General features: G+C 39.6%; 1 pseudogene; it reads right to left on the minus strand.

Moving 5' to 3' along the window:
• Positions 1 to 1,051: 1,051 nt before the first annotated feature.
• On the minus strand, positions 1,052 to 4,739 carry LOC129734528 (small integral membrane protein 15-like; annotated as a pseudogene).
• Between the last annotated feature and the right edge of the window lie 4,358 nt (positions 4,740 to 9,097).

A 9,097-nucleotide genomic window follows, 5' to 3' on the forward strand; every position in this document is an offset into this window, starting at 1 on the left:
AACACCCAGTTTGCCTTTGCTGGCCAAGCAGTCACCAGCTGAGGATACGTCAGCCTCCCTTGTTTCTTGGACCACAATGGTCCTTGGCCTTACTGAGCTGTCTTCTGAACCTCTGGGCCAGGGCTCCCCTTGGGGAAGTTTTATGCCTTTCTTTTTGGCCAGTGTTTTTTCCTCCTGAGTTACTAGTACCATCTCAGTAATTTCAGTTCTGCCCTAGCTTTATTAAAATTATTGTTTTGTTTATTAATATTGCATTGCTTTAGCTTCTGTACTAGCAAAGTTGCACACTGATTCACAAAACTGCCCTGGGGCACAGATACCTGAAGTCATAGGCACAATAGGCACATTACAGGAGGAAATGCAAGTGATAAATAGCTATATAGTATAGCCATATAGTAGCAAGTCCTACATAGAAAACAATGTAAAAGATATCCAGATTCCTAACGCATTTTTACATTTGTTGATGACTCTATTTTTCCTTTTTGATCCAATAGAATAGTGAAACTAGGATTCCACAATAGTTTTTCTTCAACATGATCAAAACATTAGGAATGTTTTAGACTGGGGCTGAAATTGCAGTTATAGAAAAAACCTAATTAATTTTGCCACGTTTTATTTTACCTACATATCTGAAAATTCAGATTATAAAATTAAAGAAAAAAATATAATTGTTTAAAATATTTTATTCCAGCATTGTACATTGCATTTACTTCTACTATATGTCTTTCTACTGTGTTCTTAGGAGACTCTTAATGAAAATTATAGACATGAAACAGAAAATCAAAAATGTATCTGGAAAGGATAAGTGCCTTCAGGCAAATAAATACAAGGAGGGACTTCTTGTTGAACCAGTTCATACTCACATTAAAGGCCATGCATCAGCCCCTTACTATGGAAAGAGCGAGCCTCAACAAGATCCAACAAGCACTGTGAATACCTTTCAGCCAGGTTCCTGGATGCCACCAGGCAGCAGCAGTAGCCATAATAAATATTAATAATTGTAGCATACAGCTATTGCCAATGAATATTTTAAGAGACAATATAAACAGCTGTTATATATAGTGAGTGTGCAATAAAGTAATATTAAAGCAGTTTCGTTTATTTTTGCAGAACTATTCAAATAGGCTTAATCGTGACAAACTATTGTAAAACATTTGGATTTAGTGAAAAACAGGATATGTTACAATGGAATTTTGTTTTCAACAGTTACTGTTCAGTTGCTCTTGAAATCACTTTAGGCAGAAGGTTTTCTAGCTAACTTAATTTTCTTAAATAATTCTAAACATTTTCTCCTCGAAGATTGATTTATTTTTAAAATTATCTTTGATGTAATAGACTTTAATTAGTGCATTTATCTTCCCAAATCTAGGCATTTAAGATAGTTCTCCAGAATTCCTGTTAATTCTCTTGACAGCACCAGTGTGATTAAGTTGTAAGCTTTCCTCTAGCAATTGGATGAAAAAAATTGATTTAATCAACAGGAATCACTATGACACTACAGCAACTATGCACTATATTCAAATATGTTGATTCTTTTACTATAATAAGTTACAAGAATGTCTCCAAATATAATAATGTTTGATTTGCAGCCAGCAGTAAGCACAGGGTAAAATCAGGTTGAGTTAAACTACATATAACTACTATAATAGAGATTAGAAGCACTTGGTAAAGCCACTAGAAAATATAGAGGTTTTGGGACAAAAGACGGTCATTAATTTTTTTTAAATAAAATATTTTATTTCTGGTGTGTGCAGGGACTTCCCTAAATTATTAGATCTATTTGGTCATAGTTCAGATACATAAAGTTTGCAGATTATTTGTTTAGAGATGTTTGAGAACTTTGTGTCAAAATAAAACCCACACTTTTTTTAAAAAAAATTATTTATGCTTATCCTTGATCAGTTCTCTTACATGCATTTTAAGCTATGTAGGTATCAAAGGTGGAATGCATACACATTTGACAACATTTGAGACAAAACAGTAGAGACAATACCATGTATTATAAAATGCAGAAACATCATATTCTAATAACACTTGCTTTGACCAACAAAACTGAAGATGGTCAACAGTAATTGATTGAATACAAGTACTTTCAATTTACTTTGTTTCAGATGAACTCCCCACTTCTAATACCTCTTAGTGTCAGCCAGATCTATAGGTCTCATTTGAACAATGATATTATTTTAAAGCTTTATTTTTAAACTTATAATGAAAGACTAGTTGCTAGAAAGTACAACTGTGTGCTGCTGTTTAGAAATATGCTAAGTCTAAAAATCTGATGACTGCCACAAGCTCTTAAAACTAGACTATTAATAAAAATTAGACTTTGAAAAATGAATCACTTGTTAGAAAAAAACCCAAACAACATGAATTAGGTTAAATAATTTTGGAATATTTACAGCACATCCCCGACTTGGGCTTTTTCCCAGTACACCAGCATTTTGCAATCTGGAAGGCAGCAGTTTCAAGGGCCATGAGAACAGAGATCCCACCTAAAATCAGAAGGTCCTAGATCAAAGGTAGCCAGAAGGCTAGCAAGTAGGAAGAACTACTGTCACCAGTGTGCACATCCTCCTCCTGTACTCTTCCACAGCCACCTGCTATAGGTCACTAGGACACAGAACACTAGGCCACCTGGACCTTTGGTCTCACCCCATTTATTGCTATTCTTTTGAGCATAAAGAGTTTATGAAGGCAGAAACAAACAAGTTCCAGGTGGAACATTCATATGATCATTAAGGAAAACCAAACAACACAGTAGTGTATTATGTAGAACACGTGTGGCCCAAGACAAATGAAGGTATTAAGAACAAGTAATCAGTTTCCTGGAGTTTGGGCTGAATTTAAAGAGTCTTGATGGATGGTAGTTCAGGAAAAGCCAAGTTATGTTCTTAGTGCAGACAAGCCCCCCCCCCCCCCAAGAAGCTACAGCAGCCCCCCCTATGGGCACGCAGCTGAATAAACCACACTGTGTCCCTAAAGGAAATCAGTAAGGTATGATAGCAAATGCTGAAGCTAGTTTATCTCTACAGCTCTACTGAAGGTATACCAAAACATGCCTTTCTGTAATTCAGTTTACCAGGAATTACAAATACTTGTAATCACAACACAAACTACTGCTGCAGAGGGTTCCTACAGAAATGGAAACAAGGAGAATGGCTCACTGCACTAAGAAAACAATGGTCATACCATTAAGGAGTCATTCACAAGATCAAGTATCAGAAGGAAAGTTACAAAACAAAATGTTCAGCAGTGCTTCATTAAAAAGTGGATTCTTTGCACAAGCAAGGCCTTTTCTTGTCCATTTAATCCTTCTTTTTTTTGTTTGGCTTTTGCAACGTACTCCCAGCATTTCTCTTTCTTCTTTTGCTCTCACTCCCTGGTCTCAATTATTTTTGAAAGCTTCCATGAAAGTGCTACACTAATTATGAGCAATGGTATAAGGGCAAAGATCACTGAAGTAAGAAAGCCATATGGGCCCTTTGCAGCCCACTCCACGATGTATTCAGCCCAAGCTTTAATATCTAACATTTTCTGGTTTTCTATTGGGGAAACCCTATGGAATAATAAGAAAAAAACCTCTGAGCATTCAGAAAAATAAAAGCAATTACCATTTTAATATGCCATCATCTTTCTTTATTAAAGAGCAAGCTCATTTTTGCTAGAGGTTAAGAGTAGCGCATAGTATGTGAAACTAAGTGCAATACAAAGTGTCGACCCTACTTTAAGGTAAGATATTTACAAAGTAATTAAGCATTTCATCCAACAGAGCTTCAGACATTATCAAGAAAAAGTTGCTACGGGGGGGGGGGGGGGGGAAGGGGGGGGAAGTGAGGTAACGTCCTTCTTTGGAAAAGTGTGGGAGGGAGCCCAGTTGGTTTATCTTTCTAAAGGTTTTACTAGGGAGGGGAGGAAGCCGGTACTTTAAATATAGCCGGCGAGTCAAAAACAACGTAAAAACTGTCTGAGGCGAGCATTAAGGTGCCAGTGTGCGTGAGCCCGTGCATAAACACACATGTAGAGGCCACCAGGCTGCCTCAGGCCAGTTGCTTGCAAGCGCCCGGGCAAGGGGACTCAGTCCCTTAGCAAGGAGCAGGAGCCAGGCAGCCGCCAGGCTTCACCCAGGATCAACCAGAACACCTTTACGGGGACTCACTCCCTCCCTCCCTCCTCCCAGCACAGTCGTTACGCACGCACGCTCACACTCATAAAGAACAGCCGCGGGCGCCCCACCCCCTCCTAACAGCCGCATAGTGGAGAAAACCACCCTGCTCTCAACCTGCAGCGGGGGAGTGAGTACATTGTCACCTTGGGTATCCTCTAGGCACATCAAGCGATGGAAGGGTGGCGCTGAAGCCCCTGTGGAGAAAAGACACCAGTCATAAAGGAAAGGCGCCTAGTGAAGCCCATACCCGGTAGCACTTGCCTTCGCCCGGCACAGATAGCGCTGCTCGTTGAGGGGGTGAAAAATTGCGGCGGCACGAAAGCGTCACCAGGGTTCAGGGCGAGGCGGGGCGGGCCGCGCCTCGCTTCACTTTCCTCCCGCCAGTCGCACCACCATCTCCTACATGCACCCTCCGCTACTGCTCCACGGTACCACTGCCTTGGAGGGTGGCGGCCTGTAGAACGGAAACAGGAAGGAGACACCAGCCCCGCCTATGCCGGCCAGGCACCGAAAAAACAAAACCCACCCACCGCGACTGACTAGAGACACCCCTACCGGCTGTCAACCCCCCTCCTTCAAGGCCACCCGCCTCACGTGACTGCAAGGGTGGGGCAGTGCCCCACACATACACACAGACTTGGGCGTGGGCATAGTGGCCCTGCCCTCCCACGGTCCCGGCGGTGCTTCCCATTCAAAGCCCTGGAGTGCTGTGCCGTGTCTCCTATAGCTGGTGAATACCACCTACATCCCACTGATGATCCCCTGTAACGTTGCAGCATTGAGATTTTAGTTATTCGTTTAAAAAAACTGTAGTCGGGGAAAAATGAGTTTCCTAAGGTATCTGACTGGATTTTTCACATTGTAAAATAACACTGTTGAAGATGGTGGCAGGATGCAACTCATACCCAGCGACAGTCTGGCAGTGATTGGCCACCTGCTCAGGCTCAGTGTAAGGTTGGGAATTGGTGCCTTGCATGCACAGTGGTGTCATTGGTCTGTCACTTCTCCATTTTCTCTTCAAGTGCATGGTACAATCTGAAGGTAGACCACAAGTAACTTTTGCCAGTAGCTCAGCAAGATTTCGCGTGTATCTCCTGCACCTTGGGAGATATCTTGACCCTCTCTGTTAGTCTTTCAGTGGCTGGCTGCAGTGCACCATGCAGTTCCCAGGGGTAAAAGTGCTGTGCAATAGCTGTGTGATGCTGTCAGAGCTTTGGTTGTTGCACTGCTCCCTACTGAACTGACCTCAGCAAGAATACTTAGCTGATCACAGTATAATCTGAGTGAATGTTACAGCCCTTAATTTTCTCATATTGAAAAATCAGGGTCTGAGTTTTTGCTTTATGTGTGTTACACCAAGCCTTTCCCTCTCTGTACACACGTGTGCACACACTCTGATGTGAATAAAAACTCTTCATTATGTTTCCAAAGCAAAGTGAAGCATAGATTGGGTTTTAGTTTAGTACGTGAAAAGATCTTGCAATCACTTAAATTATATTGATCAATTCAGGAGTTCCTTTCTCTGCAGCATAACAGCAAATACCATAAGGGCATTCTGCTTTTGTATGTCTGATTTCTTTCTGTGAATATTTATATTATTGAAAAGGTAGAAGACAGGCAAATAAGAAATATACTTTGTCAGAGAGAGTAATTGACAATAGGTCAAACATGCTTTAGACTGAATATGTTGAATGCAATTTTGTGCTATGTGCAAATTTTTATTATAGGCTACTTGTGCATTCTTATTCACAACCTGTCTGTAGTGTTCAGGTTCTTGTAACATCTTTTAAAAATAGTATCTCTGTATATATGTTATCCATTTACATAAGCATTTAAACTCTTAGAGGGGTTTTGGGTCCCTGTTTGATCTGTGATTTGCAATCATTAGCAAAATATAACAATATCAATTTATTGGAGCCTAGACAGTAGTTCTGAGGTGTTGTATTTATTAGTATCATTATAAGATGTTTTTGCATGCTATGTAGCCAAGAAAAGTAGATGGGCTATTACATAAGTATAGTCTATTTCTGGTAAAATTGTGTATTGGGCTGGAGTGGAAACAGTTATATTTTTTATGCTTGGATGTCAAATTCAGATACCTATGCCAAAATAAGCACTGACCTTAGTCAACAGCTATATACAAGCTGCTTAATATCACCACCTTTAGACCTACTGCAAAATTAATTTCCAGTATCAGTCTTTCCCATAATAGTAATAGTCTCACCTATCTGTCTTTCTATGTCTTCTTTGTCTTATTGATTTAAATAGAAAAGTGCCTGATTCATTGTGCCAGGGAAGAAATAAAAATTAGGGATTTTTAATTTTCTTTTCTAAGAAAACAGATCTTATGTAATTACCTTTTCTGTGTGTCTTTCTCCTCCTAATAGCTTCTGAAGTTGTTGGCTGGTTACATTGGCAAAGTAGTAGAAGTCTCATACATAAAAATTCTTCTCCTTTAAGATTTACAAAAATAGGTAGCTAGCTAGAGAAGAGAGGCCCAGGTTATAACCTTGATTGAAAGCTGTAGTGCATCTGTGTTAGGAACAAAGAAATGTTATGGGATTACCACCTGGTAGGAAGGCTTCATTTGGGGCTTGCACTCTACTGAATTCAGAATAACACAACCACAAGGCCATAGGAGATCAGGTCACTTGTTTTGCTTTTCTGAGTTACTCAGTTGTTATACTTTAAGTAGTTAAAGAGAGAACAGAAATTCCAGAGTTTACTGCAACTTGAACAAAGCAGCACAACCCTTAGCACACCATCAGAATACTTTAAAAGACCAAATTAAGCATATGTTTATATTCGCTATAATTTTGGCAGTTAACTGCTACTTTGTAAATATGCACTTTCTTTTACATCTCATATAGAAGTCCTTTAAATTATACTGTTCTGTTAATTTATACCTATGTGTGTGCCAGTGTGTGCTTTAAGCCAGACTATTTAATTTTCTATCTATCAGTTATAAGCAGATAAGTGAGAAAATTGGAGGGCCTAGGAAAGAGCAGGAAAGGATCCGCTGATTAACGATTGCATTGTTTAAAGCAGGGGTCCTCAAACTTTTTAACCAGGGGGCCGGCGTGCGGATGAAGTGGCAGGCAGTCATCTGCGGCTGCTTGGTTTCCCCCCCCAACCCCCGGCGGGAGGGTTCTGTAAATACTGGGGGGCCAGATTGAGGACCCTGGGGGGCCTTATCCAGCCCATGGGCCGTAGTTTGAGGATCCCTGGTTTAAAGTGTGGTTTGAAAGTCATGGTTTGTTGATTCATACTAAACATGATGTTTTACCTACATGTCATTCCAGATACCTGGGATAGGAAAGAACTTTACTTCAGATGGAATTAAGCTTTTCAGTAACTACATGACCTCAATGACAGCAGCTACAGAAGTAGCATAAAAATATAAAACGGTAAGAATGTATGAAACATCAACTTTGATAAAATTAAATCACAAGTTAATTTCTATCTATACACACACATATATATGAGAATGGCATTAAAAGTTCTGTTTCAATGGAATTTCATGAGAGCATGCTGGAGGGGACAAGCATTACTGTCCATTGTCACACTTTCAGAGGGGGAGTGGGAAGAGGAATGGAAACAGCACTGCAAAAATCCAGCAAAAATAAAGATACAGTGCAGAGAAATCTGCTGAGAATATAATACAGGCATGGAAAATGGGGGAGTTACTTGCATGAAAGCAAAGCATTTCTCATGCCAACAGTGACTGAAGAGTCTGAGTGTTTAAATGTGTGTGGTGAAGACAAGCTTTGAGTAAACTTATTCATTTCACTCAGATGTGTTTACATGTATCAGTGGTCCAGAATCAATATATAAGGAAGTTGCTAAATGTTTTATACAGTGTAATCTCTAACTACTCTTTTATAATTTGTAAATTCTGCGGATAAACTAGTTCCTTGAAGCTACTTTTTTCTACATACAGCATGAATTCTCCAATAATCTTTTTGTATACTTATTAATTTCCCAGACATGTTGTACTCCACCTGCTGAATGTCCCTGTTTCTAGGAGAGCTAGGTGGAATTCTTGTGTACAATGGTGCTTTTCTAAAGAGTTTTAAAAAAATTAAACAAACTTGACTATTTCTTTTTTCTCTCAGCCTGTAAAATGTCTAAGCTGTGAAAGCTTTATTGGTACTTTTTTGACTGTGCATAATACATCCACAGTATGTACCAGCCAATAAACGTTCTGGTTTTATAGCTTTACTTGAGCCAACAAAACTCCTTTGTGATACTGGGGATTAAGGATTCTTTTTCTGCTACAAATCTTTGTTTTTAAACATTGGTGGTTTATGTTTAAATGGATTTGCAGTATATCTTTATTCTGTAAATTGCATGAACAACCCCATATATTTGTAGTTTGGCTAACATTCAATGCAGCTAGGGCCTGAGTATACAAAAAAAAAGTAGTCAAAATCATGAGTAATACTGCTGCTCTACTGAATTAACTTCTAACCATCATTATAAATTGTTCTGTTACTCTGTACTTTCAAGGATAGAGCATGTGTTAGGACAGCGCATGACCCATAGGCCAAGTAATGTGCTGCACACTCTTCTATGTTGAGAAAGTGATAAAACATTTGCTGACGGCAAGGGAAGTCAAGCGGGCAAACTCAATATGAGTGATAAAGCAAGCTTCACTTTATTACGGCGCAATTATGTCTTATATACAGTTCCAGTTAATTATGCCTACTAGTCATCTGCTGATTGGTTAAGCTCTAAAGGGTTACATTTTCATACGTCCTCCTACTTGCGGTTTCTGCGGTTAGCTAGCTACATAATTTTTTTTCTCTCTTGTCTACGCGAATTCCTCAAAGTTATTTACAACATTAGGCACAAGGTCAGTGTGTTTTTCTCAGCTGCCTTATCAGCATGCCTCAGCACAGCTGCAAGGCCTGCTTCAGCTAACTTACGCTA

This window comes from Falco cherrug, chromosome W (genome assembly GCF_023634085.1).
Source record: "Falco cherrug isolate bFalChe1 chromosome W, bFalChe1.pri, whole genome shotgun sequence".
NCBI classification, from domain to species: domain Eukaryota; kingdom Metazoa; phylum Chordata; class Aves; order Falconiformes; family Falconidae; genus Falco; species Falco cherrug.